We start from the raw sequence: 13,065 nt of genomic DNA on the forward strand, positions 1-13,065 counted from the left end.
TCTCACTGCCAGCTTTCTGCTTGCAATGAGTTGTGGAACTGAGAAGCAATTTCAAAAACCGGGCTAGGGTTGCCAACCTCCAGGTGGGGGGCTGGCGATCTCCCAGAATTACATCCTATCCCCAGACTACATAATTCACTTATGTATGTGTTACTTATTCATTTAAAACATTTATCCCACTTTACCTGGAGAAAATGGCTGCCTTGAAAGGTGGAACGCACGGCGTTATACCCAACTGAGGTCCCAGCCCTCGATAAACCCCACTCTCCCAGGCTCCACCCTCAACTCTCCAGGTATTTCCAAACTTGGAGTTGGCAACCAGGTTCCCTACTGCGTGACATGGGGAGGTGGGGTTGCCAGCTCCAGGTTAGGAAACTCCTGGAGAGTTGGAGATAGAGCCTGGGGAGGACGGTGACCTCAGTGGGGTATAAGGCCATAGAGTCCACCCTCCAAAAAAGCCATTTTCTGCAGGGGAACTGATCTCTGTCTTCTGGAGATGAGCTGTAATTCCAGGGGATCTGGAATTACCAAGACTGGCTGCCAATAGTGGAAGGCTGTTTTGGTCTCACCTGTGATCGGCCTTTTCTTCCAAGCGAAGGGACCAGGATTGTTTCAGACTTTAAACCGTCATCTCAGCTGCAAGATGGAATGGGTTCACTGCTGTGCAGTAAGTTTTGTGGTGAGCAAGTACAACTCAGGGACCACTAAGGCAGGAGTTGTATGCAAATAACAAAGGAGATTTCTTTATTGAGAGCCAACGTGGTGTAGTGGTTAAGAGCGATGGACTCTGATCTGGAGAACCGGGTTTGATTCGCCCACTCCTCCACATGAAGCCAGCTGGGTGACCTTGGGCCAGTCACAGTTCTCTCCCAACTCTCTCAGCCCCACCTGCCTCACAAGGTCTCTGTTGTGGGGAGAGGAAGGGAAGGCAATTGCAAGCCGCTCTGAGACTCCTTAAAGGTAAAGAAAATTGGAGTATAAAAACCAACTCTTCTTATTTATTTATTTATTATATTTTAACCCGCCCTTTCCCAACCAAGGTTTCCAAGAACAGATCAGCTGCACAGGTCTCCAGGAAGTCAAAGGAGAAACCTGGCTGAGGTTTACATTTAAACCAGTTATGGCTTCAGAGAGTAGTTAGAATTGTCTTTAATGCTTTCAGACACATACAGGCTTTTACTGACTAGCCACTAGGTTGCATCCTCTCACGCACACAGGATGCCTCCCACACCAGCCTGCCCTGTCTCAAGAGTCTGCGCGAGGGCTGCTCATTACTGCAGACAGGCCTAACAAGAGAGTATTCTGTCCTCTCCCAGAGGTAGAGCTCAACCCCTCTGGCCCGCTACCAGGCAGAGCTACCCTTCAAACTTTGGCTGAGCCAGACCCAAAACTACCATGGCCCTCTCCTTGAGGCAGATCTAAACTATCGCTGGCGTGCTTCCCTCGAACATTTCGGAAAGGTGACGGGATGCTGGAGCAGCTGTCCCTTAAGGCACAGCAGAGTGGCTGTCTTCCCCTTCAGGGGCAGGGCAGCCTCCTGTCCGTCACTGTCCTTTTGATGAAAAAGGCATTGCAAGTAGAAAGCTAGCAAGGAGAGGCAGTGGAATCTTTCTCCCTCTTGCCCTAGGTTTCTCTGTGTGTATATTTTATGTGAAAGAACATTCAAAACCAGAACCCGAAGTCTGTTCTGCTACCATATCTGTTCTGTTCTGCACGTGTCAATTGGGTCTCTGCCCTGCAAGAGAATAAGGTGGTAACATTGATGAGCCAATGGAATGGATTGCACCAGGTCAGGCTACAGGTGGAATATTCCATGTTTAAAATCTCCCTGCAAAACCAGCAAAGCAAACAAGGGATGAAAGCTTTCTCCTGCTGTGTAATTTTCTATTTGCAGGGAGTTCTTGATCCACAGGGGCATGTACAAATGAATTCTTCCATCTCCAAATTTCTACCACTTCATTCTCCTGCCTGGGCAAACTGGGGAGGGGGGAGCGTCCCTATCACTAGGCAGAAGCTTGGTATGGTTAAAATCTCTGCGGCTGGCCTGCGCGTGCACGGATCCCACGTGTGCCAGCACAGAGGCCATGACAATGTACAGAGTCTTTCCTGGGTCGGAGTCCTAGGCTTAGCCTATGTAGGCACAGCCCTAACTGGGTGTAGACTGGCTTTCAAGTAAGGGAACTGGGACTGCGAATGTCTCCGTTTTAACAAACCTGAGGCACAGTCGTTTGGCCTCCTGTTCAAAGCTGCTTCTCCTAGGAGGCTCCTCTGTTTCTTAAGCTTTCTTGCTAATATGCAAGGAGTTTTGCAGCCCCGCTCCCTGGACGTCTCAAGAGTTCCTTTCACGGAAACATTCCCTGTTCTCTCTGCACCCTTATGTATGGCAGGCCTCAGAAAGAGGCAGTAGATCAGACTGCACCACTTTGGGGTGCAGGTTATATACCACATCTGAACACTTTCCTGCATAAAACCGAGTAGGAGCCTTGCTGATTGGCTGCCTAATTCCAGCTATAACAGGGCAGAGAAGAGGAATGAGGTGGGGGGAAAGTCTCCACTGGGAGAAAGAAAAAGGGATTTTTTTGCAATTGAAAATGGTAGAGGAAATTTTGTAGAGAGGAGTAGGGCCAGCGTGGACAGACAGGCTCTACGGAGGGGCAGCATGATGTAGGGGCTAGAATTTAGGACGATGACCCCTGGGTTCAAATCGCTACCCTGCCATGGAAGCTTGCTGGGTGTTCGTGGGCCACTTACTCTGACCTACCTCACAGGGTTGTTGGTAGAGTAGAACGGAGGAGAGGGGAACGATGCAGGCTGCCATGAGCTTGGAAGAATGGTCAGATAAAAAAGTACTATATAAATAATAGACATAATGCTGGTCTCTGTACTGGGCTGGGAGAAAAAGAAAACAGAATCCACAAGATTCTTGGACCAAACTTTGCAGCCCCTTGTGACTGGATGCCTTTATTCTGACTACAGTAAAGATTTTAAAAAATAATAATAACACATCTAGAACTTAAATCTTTCTAATTTATAACCGTAAACATTTTGAAAAAGGCATTTTGGCAAGGCAATTAGCTGTTTTTTTTGGGGGGGGGGGAATTCGCTGTCCTCTGTGGTCCAATCTTTCCTTTCCCTAGATTTAACAGCAATTGGTTTTTCATCTACAATTTCACACTTAAAAAGGGGGGATGGAATGTATTTTTTTCTTGACACTATAAAGAGAAAAGTTGCCACATCTCACGCAATTCACCAAACTATGACAGCAGATAACGCAGTATCCACTTCTCAGAAAGTGTCTTTAGCTGTTTTATACAGGGAGTAATATATTTATTTCATGCAATATTATTTTGTGAACATGTTAATGTGGGCTAGTAGGGTTGCCGACCTCCAACTAGCTGGAGATCATGGAGAAGATGCTCCAGAAACACGGCCTCTCTTCTCAAGCCATATTGGCATTGGGACACCAAAAAGCCAAGGAAACAATCAAGCAGAGACTCTTGGACCAGGCCCTTCAATCAGATAGGGCTCAGATTCATAAATATTCACCCATCTTGCAATACATCAAACCTTTCCACCCTGCAGATTACCTTGGATTCCTGGAAGAATCCAAATATCGAAGGGCCTTTACTCTTGCGCGTTTCAACGCCTTACCTTCAGCTCTCCTGGAAGGCAGGTATCTCCGTACTCCCTTTCATCAACGACTATGCCCATGCAAAACAGAGAAAGTGGAAACAACACAACATGCTCTGCTGCAATGTCCCTTCTACAACGACATAAGATCGCAGTACAACGGCTAATTGAAAACCCTTCCCCATAGAACATCTTTCCTCCTCTTCAAATCATCCTTCCCAGAATCATCAACTTTTATTATTTTATTTTATTATTTTAAACCTAACTTTGATTTTTATTCAGAGCTGATATTGTATCGAAATAAAACTTGATTGATTGATAGCTGGAGATCTCCTGCTACTACAACTGATTGCCAGTCGATAGAGATCAGTTCACCTGGAGAAAATGGCCACTTGGGCCATTGGACTCTATGACATTGAAATCCCTCCTCTCCTCAAACCCCGCCTTCCTCAGGTTCCACCTCACAAACCTCCCGCCAGTTGCGAAGAGAGACCTGGCAACCCTAAGGGCTAGGGAGTCTACTTGATCCAGAAAAATGGGCATTTGTGTTCTGCGATAATTTTATTGTATCTCCCTCACATTTCGGCTGAGTCACCGTGTCAATCAGAAAGCTCGTCTAAATTTATGGATTTTTAACAGGCAGAAATAGTCTAGCAAGGAAATGGTTCTGTTAAAGGGTATCTGGAAGAAGCAAGGTGAACAATCAAAAGCTGAATCTCACTATTCTGATTTTGTTCTGTTTTTTCTCCCCAAAGCCACCGTGGCTTTTTACCCAACAGTTCAATGGAGTGGACCATGATAGAGGACAGACTTGGGCTGTAAATACCTTTTTGGAACTTTGGAGCGGGAAGGTTTCTGCTATCTATACTGAAAGTTTTGTTTTTCAAAATATATCAATCATTAGAACATAAACCAGAAATTTCTTCTCTCCCCATCCCCTCCCATAAATGCTTATTTAGACCTTGAATCTATGTTGACTCTCAAGAAAGCTTATCGGTGTAAATTTTATTTGTTCAGCTGCAACAATTTGGAATTTTTTTGGAGTGATGTTAGTATTCTATCACTTGCTGAATTTGAATGATTCAAGAACAGTTCCTCAATCTGCATAATTCATTGAGAGCTATAGCCTATTAACAATCTGAAGATGGGCTAGACATGTTTTGGGGGAAGTGCTCATAGCAGCCTTTAATGTTCAAAGGCATTATTATAATGCAGTAGGAGTTGGAGACTACTAGGTAACCTCCTTGGAACCCATTTGTCTATCAATTGGCATGACTCTGATTACCATGACAACATGGGGCATCCACGTTGTGCTGTTTCAGTGGCAATTATTTTCAAACGTAAAATGGGGAGAAGTGGAAGATGTATTTAGCAACACACATGTTGCATGGCTACTTCGCTCTACCCCTTGTGTGGCGCCATCTTGCCCAGTTGCATAGAAATCACAGATGTGGGGAAACTCAGGGGGAGAGTGAGGCGACCTCTGACGGTCGGAAAAGGCACACATAATCAAAAGGAAGCCCCGAAGCAGTTGGCGGGGGTGACTGCAGGGAAATGTCCCTGCAAAAAAGGCCCATGAGAGCAGAAGACTTTCAGTATCACTTAACAACTCATTCAAAGAACTCTGAGCATGCCTTCTGTAATTGCCTCTAGCAGCCATTCAGATTGTCTGTATTTGTAAAAGGTAGCATCTGAAAGATATATGAAAGACTAGAAACTAATTAGTCAAAGCCAGAAACTTGTTCCTGTCATGTTCTTCCATTTTATTTATTTAGAACATTTATGGATTACCTTTCTCACTGACTCAAAGTGAGATTTACACAGTGTAAATCAATAAAATCTATATTAAGAGACTTCTAATAAGCAATGTACTAAGACTGTGATTACAGAAATCTGAATAAGCATAGCATATTGACATGATACTAATTCACACTTTCCCCTTGCCACATCACTACCAAAGTTGAAAGATCAACGAGGCATCGGAATATGAAGGATTAACATAATTTCCTTATTTTATTCTAATGGTAATTTTTCTGTTTGGATTTCCTTCTGTAACTATATCAAAGAACAGAATGCATTTGCTGTGAAATTTTGATTATTGGATTTTTGAATGCATCTCCCTAAAGCTATGAAGTGTTAGGCAAGCTGAAACCCATTGCTCTTTATGCACTGCCCTTAATTATGTGGAATCTTACGTTGAAGCTAATTATGAACATTTATTTTAAACTGTACAAGAACAATGTAAACCTGATGTAATTGAAATCTCCAAGATTATACTGAGCTTGTCTATCTGAAGCAGGAAAAGGATGCTGGTGCCAAGACTGTGTAGAATCTGTCTCAGGGGGTTTGGCAGGGAGGGGGGCAGCGAGCTCTTACAGGCATGGATGTGAATTGTGAAGAGAACCGGTGTGTGTGTGTGGAGGGGGGGGGAGTTTAATGGGAGACTGGTGACAGGGCTAGACAAACAGGCACTATCTAGGGCAGGAAAGATGCTGGGTATGTCTGCCAAGATAACAGCTTCAGGAGGTATAGAGACCGTAGATATGGTAAAGTGACTCCAGTTACTTGCTATAGCCTAAGGCTGTGTCTACACTACATGTTTAAACTGATTCAAGCTTCCAAAGCATGCAAGAATCTGTACATTTGGGAATTTGTACATTTGGAAGAGTACTTAGAATGTTGCTGGGAAATTTTAGTCTCAACTAAGTCATCAAAGCTAAGATTAATGTACAGCTTACACATGCAAGTAGATCTATATTGTTACAGATACTATGACACCTTCCTTTGTTCCAGTTAAGCCTTTGGTAATAACCCATGATGAGAGCGTGGTGTAGCAGTTAAGAGTGGTAGACTTTAAGCTGGAGAACCAGGTTTGATTCCCCACTCCTCCACATGAAACCTGCTTGGTGACCTTGGGCCAGTCACAGTGCCCTCTGAACTCTCTCTCTGCCCAGGCAGATTTGGCTTCCAAATTAACCAATGCAATTGAACTTTTATGCAGCCTGCACCATGGCTTAACCAATCTTGCTCCTTTACCTGCCGTTTGATTTCCCTTCTGCTGTTTGCCTCCTGGTGGAATGTGTGGCTTATCCTCAACTTGTTCTCTCACAACTGTTAAGCTTTCCTCACTAAAATTAGTAACCAACTTTTCACTGTCATAACTAATGGTCTCTGCTCTGCCGCCCTCTTCCTTGATCTCTCCTTTAATACAGGTTGCAGGTGGAGGATCCCAGAAATGCTCCCCTATGCTGGAAAAAACCTGCAAATTTTAAAAAGAAGCACTGAGAGCAAATAGAAGTGGCAGAACTTTACTTTCTGCTGGGCATTTTCAATGCAAATATGGAATCCACCACCTGCCCTCTGAAGTGGTGCAGTCCACCTCTAGGTTCTGCTGTCTGATTCTCAGGAGAATGTGTCTGTTTTCAGCTTGGTATTTTTCTAACCATTGGAAGAAGAAGAGTTGGTTTTTATACCCCACTTTTCTCTACCGAAAGGAGTCTCAAAGTGGCTTACAATCACCTTCCCTTCTGCTCCCAACAACAGACACCCTGTGAGGTAGGTGAGGCGGAGAGACTTCGGACAGAGCTGTGACTAGCCCAAGGTCACCCAGCAGGCTTCATGTGGAGGAGTGGAGAAACCAACCCGGTTCACCAGATTGGAGTCTGCCTCTCATGTGGAGGAGTGGGGAATCCAACCCAACTCTCCAGATTAGAGTCCACTGCTCTTAACCACTACACCACACTGGCTCTTCAATTGTTCAGTGTTTCTACTGAGATATGCTTGGCATGGCTGGGCTTTCCTCCTATCAATTGAGGTTCCTCAGATATTCTTCTTTGCTCTATTTTCTTTGTATAATGCCCTTGGCAAGCCACACCATATCCTATTGATTTCAGTGCCATGACCCTCTTTCTCCTTCCATCCTGCATCTCCAACTGCAAATCTGCTATTTATGCTTTAACGTCTCATCTCTGTCTCACAATCAATATGCCCAAGGCATAAATTTTCTCCTTTTCATTCTTCCCAAGATTCCTCCTTCTTGAATACTGTCTATATCCATAAATACTTGTGTTTTATGGTCATTTTCTCCCTCTCCTTTTCTCCTCATATTCACTTTCTCACGAAATCATGATGTTTCTCCCAGAACAATATAAATTCAGCCCTTCCTCCTCCAGATACATTTCTGATTTACGTTCTTCCTTGCCTACAGCAATCTTCTTCTTTCTACTTTTCCTTTACCAAATGTCAGTCTTATCGTCTCTGTCCAGATCTCTGCTGTTCAAAATCTGTGATAATTTTTTCCAATTATGTTATTGTTTTAAATTTGTAAGCTTATCTTACATAAACACTTTGACGCTGTTGTGTTGTGCAATTGTTCCATTTCTAAGACCTAATCAAGTAAATTTGTCTCAGCTTCTTTTTTTTAGATATGATACACTTCTTTAACAAAGTAATAATTGCCTGTCTCCTGTGTTGACTTATAAGACATCTCAGGCATTGCATTCAGATTTAAATGTGTTTGCAATTATAACTTGCTCAAGATAAAATCTTTCATCACTGAGTTTTTCAGCAGTATTCTAGTTAAATGCCAACAGCTAAGGTTTTAAATGTAATTGGGGCATGATCTTTGTAAGTTTATGGGTTAATATCTATCTTGATTATACTCTTTAATAATAGCTTAGAGCCTAACCTCCTTTCCAGTCATAAAAAGGGGGAGGTCTATTTTTGACAGTTCTCCTCTGACTGTAGCCCCCTCACGTTGACCCCCCATGATGTTTCTGTTAGTCCACTGACTCATGGACATACAGTTGGGAGAGGGATAGACTACATTGGGAAGGGGGAGCTAGGAAATTTGCTGTCTATGCAGCACAGCTGCTTTCATACCACATTGGATCCAACTCACAGTGGCCCCACCAGAAATACCGCATCTGGTAGCTAGGAAATGCACCTGTTTACATGTCGCATACATTTTCGTTACAGTGGTTTTCCAGAACAGTAATACAAATCCAGGGTATAACAAAAAAACCCTTCTCCGAAAGAATCAATGTGTTTTTTGGTTGTTTTTTTTTTTTAGTTTAATGCTTACCAGCAAAGCCGCATTTACTCATATTTTTCTTTGATTCCACTGATTTCCTAAAGGCAGGCAGAAACCATTTTGCTTTAATTTTGACGTCATTTGGTTGAAAAACAGCCACTCTAGCTTCCCTGAAAGTCCCCCATGGGAAATAATGGCAGACCAATAGGAGGGGGGGGGAGTTCTGCGAAAGAAGGTATGTACTAAAAGGATGACAATAATGCCTACTGGGAACAGTGTGGGAGTCCTGCCACCTGAAGGTCCATTGATATATGATGGAAATGAGGAATGCCAATTGACTTGCATGGGCTACACTGGAATACATTACAACACACAAAAGTTGCAATGAAAATGTGGAAAAGATTTGGAGAAACCTGCCCTGGGCCTGGAATTATAGCTCACAGAGTGGACTGACAATCCCTGGGCCTAGATAGGCTACTCTAGAATGATAGCCCCCAGAGTGGAATGATGGTCCCAGGAGCCATATAAACTGCTCTGAGACTGGAATGACAGCCCCAGAGCAGTGATCCCATTGACAGGGGCCATCATTCTACTCTGGGTGCTGCCATTCCAATCCCAGAGCATTTTATCTGGCCCCAAAGACCATCATTCTACTTCCAGAGAGCACCATTCCATTCTGGAGGCTGCCATTCAAGGTCCAGGCTTCTCTGTGCCATCACAGTGAGTTTCCAGGTGATAGTCCTGAACCTCCTGGGTAAGATTGGGGCGGCTCCAATGATGGGGGTGGGTTTGCATTTAAACAAAACCTTTTATTAAACATAAACTACATGTATTAAAATATCAATGTTCTAGACAGGGGACCTCTTTAAGGACTTAAATGCGTCTTTCAATTGCAAAAGTGGAGGTGTTATGATATAATATGAAAAAGCACTCAAGCATATATGGAAGGATACATTTTTGGAGTTATAAATATATGCAGTTTTGGCAATATTACTACTTTCAACTATTAAGAAACTACAGCTGGCAGTGGAGAAAATCTTGGTACATCATACAGTATATTTTACTTTAGTTTACTTTAATGATGCTTCTTGAATGACCAATAGGTCTTAAGCAGGACCACACTAAAGCACAATGGCCAAAATGTTTAAAATATTCCCCTTATCCTTTAAAATAGGCAGCCAGTATATATATAAATTTTGCAGTCTTTACGATCTTCGATTTGTATGTTATTTTAAAAAATTCAGAAAGGGTAAGTACCTTCTTTCCATTATCAAATGACTCAACCAGTCTCTGTCTATCAATGAAAAAAAATGACTTATTGTTCCTATACTGCCAGAACCACAAGGGCAATTTCTTATTCTAGTAGATCATTTCAATGTGGTTTATTGTATGAGTTTTATTTAGTAAAGAATTACATTGTGTTACCTTTGGGTATCAATGACTCCTTTCATCTGCCATAAAAGGTCAAGATTTCTTATGTGAGTTAGAGGCACCTCTGGAGGTAATAGATGTCTCTTGCACATGGTGGTCAACAAGAGATCTCCATGCTCTCAGCAATGTGTCATTTGGGAATTGCTAATGGCGCCTACATCTTCTTCCATGTGACTGGGTCCAGCTGAGGCACTTGTCCTTGCAGTCACTACCCCAGAGGTGGTTTGTATAATCTTGTCTGCCTATTACCAGAAAGACAAGCTCAGCTCTCAGTATAACTTCATGTCCAAATAGTTCTTATTGTGACCGGATAAGACTATTTCTGTCCAGATAATGTACTATTTTGTTTACTACAAAATTTTTGCTTTCTATTTTCAACATTTATTGTTTTCTACCTCTCAGATGGCAAAAAATGCTAAGATGGCATAGAGTGCAAATGCATATGATAAGATGGTGTAGAGTGCAGGAATTTACAACTCTAACTCTCTAGTATTTAAGTATATTTGCAGTTTTGTTTGTTGAAAACTAACATATCTGTCCTAAATAAAGTTACACACTTCTAAGTCTGATGAATTCAACCCTGGCCTGGATAGCCCAGACTAGCCTGATCTCAGAAGCTAAGCAGGGTCAATCCTGGCAAGTATTTGGATGGTAGACCTCCAAGGAATACCGGGGTCTTACACGGAGGCAGGTAATGGCAAACCACCTCTGGGGAAGCCCATTCCTGAGCCTTTCAGCGGCTGGGGATGGTGTGGCTGAGGCGCCACTGCGGCATCTCCAAAAGGCTGCAAAAAGGCTTTTTACATTTTTTTTAAAAATGGACCATTTCCCCCCATTGCAAACAGCAAGGCTGTGCCAGGAAAAATCTGGCGCAATAACGCTGTTCCTGGAGGGGGCGTTCCTGGCCTGGAGGGGCTGTGGAGGCTGACTAACATCAGCTCTGGCCCAGGAATGCCCCCCACACCGGTGCCACATGTTTCTTTCAGGATTTAAGTCCCGGAGAGACTGTGCCGCCCAGGGAGGCACTGATGGAACTGCCCCAGCTGCCAGCGTAAGTGCCTCTTATCACAGAATAAGAGGCACTTACACTGGCAGCAGGGTCACTCTACCTCCTAAGCCCAATCGCCCCCAACCTCAGAAATGAGCCCTTAGTCTCTTGAAAACCCCACTGGGGGTTGCCATAAATCATCTGCAATTCAACAGCAAAAAATAATCCTGCACATCTGTTCACGGACTTCTAGTCTTGTGTGTTTGTTATTTTAATTAATTAAACATAAATTAAACATTTGGAATTTGCCTTACTTGTAAATGGATTACAGCGCATTCCTGACCATTAAGGGCAAAAGCCCTTAGGAGGCCAGGAAGGCAATGCGCCCGTGTTGGGGCCAGGAATGCGTCTGGGCTACTTATGCCAGCGCCACCCCAGGATGCCAGCGGGGCCTTCTGCCAGCGTCCCACCGGCGTAAAGGCCCCAGCTGGCATCCTGGGGGGCATTCCGGCTCCCCGGGAGGCGTTCCCAGGGCGTTCCGAGGGGAGGAGCTGCCATTAGCCAGCCTCCTGTCCCCATTGCCCTGGTACTCCGGCAGCGAGAGGAGCGAGGGTGTGCTAGCTTTTTGCTGGCGCAGCCTCGCTTTTCTCAATGGGGTGATAAGTCCCCGTTTGACCAAAAAAAAGCCTCTAAAAGGCTTTTGTGTGTGTTGTGGCCATGGAACAGCTTAGGAGGTGGCACAGTGGCACCTATCTATCCCCGGCAGCTGCCGGCTCAGGAATGGGCCGTCAATTTGTGATTATTGTGTCTTAATTGTATGATGGGAGTTTTCATGGCTATTCTTCTGAGTGAATTATGTATTGTGATGACAAATTGTATCCGCTCTTATACATCAAGGGCCACTAAAATCAACCCAAGTTTCTCATGTTTCCAAGTACAAGACTGAACCCTTAAGCTTCATGAGTACCACTGTCCTGAGACCGACCCACAGCGGGCCAGATCGGGTCTTCCCACCCCTGCCCTTGTGGCACAAACCCTACTCATCCGAGAGCCGACGTGGGCAGGAAGAGATACCAGCGGGGTGGAAGCCAGCCCTGCCCGAGCTTCAACGCTCCTTCTCTCTTCTCCAGGCTCAGATGGCCAGAGGGAGAAGGAGCCCATGCCGCCCGACAAGGGAAAGAGCGGCAGAACTGGCAGAGCTGGAGCGGCAGAGATGAGGTGGCCAGCTGAGGTGCGGCATCTTCTGAGGCCCGACAGCCAGCTGAGAGGTGGTCGGGCCCGCGCAGGGCGGGCCGGCAGCGTCTGGAAGCACGGTAAGAAGGGCTGGGGAAAGCCCTTCCCATGCCCTTATATGGGCTCCAGGGAGGCGACTCCATGGCCTGACTCTATATAAAGGCCAGCACTCTATATAAAGGCCAGTGGAGCGGAGGCCGGGGAGGAGGAAGGCCACGGGTCTGTGTGCAGGCTGGAAAGAGTAAAGCAGTGTCTCTGTCCACCTCTGGGGGAGAGCTCAGCTCAGACTCCCCCTCAGAGTGGTCTGAGGCCGAGAAGGCACCTTCGGCTCCAGCCCTTCATCCTCAGAAGGGGTCAGAGGTGGGGTCCCTGGAGTCAGGGCCTCACAACCACCTTGCATGGAAGAAGCTGGACTGGAAAATTTGGAATGTACTCATACAAAATGTCCAGTCCAAAGAAGGTTGGGAAGCATGGCAGAAAAGCAACGTGGCTATCAAGAAATCTTGTATGGATAGCATGCCCATAAAACAACAAGAGGTAAGGAGAAGGAAACGTAGCGTGGAAATATGTATTGAAATAGCTTGCATATGCTGAAGTAAAATCAAACACTCAAAGTCAAAAAATGAGTTGGAAAAGCCAAGAAACTGCAAGAAAGGATACTGGAAGTACATTAAAACACAAAATGTAAACAAATCATCTGTTGAGCAATGAAGAAGGAAAGATACATTATACATTCACACACACATACTTC

This window comes from Euleptes europaea, chromosome 9 (genome assembly GCF_029931775.1).
Source record: "Euleptes europaea isolate rEulEur1 chromosome 9, rEulEur1.hap1, whole genome shotgun sequence".
NCBI lineage: Eukaryota > Metazoa > Chordata > Lepidosauria > Squamata > Sphaerodactylidae > Euleptes > Euleptes europaea.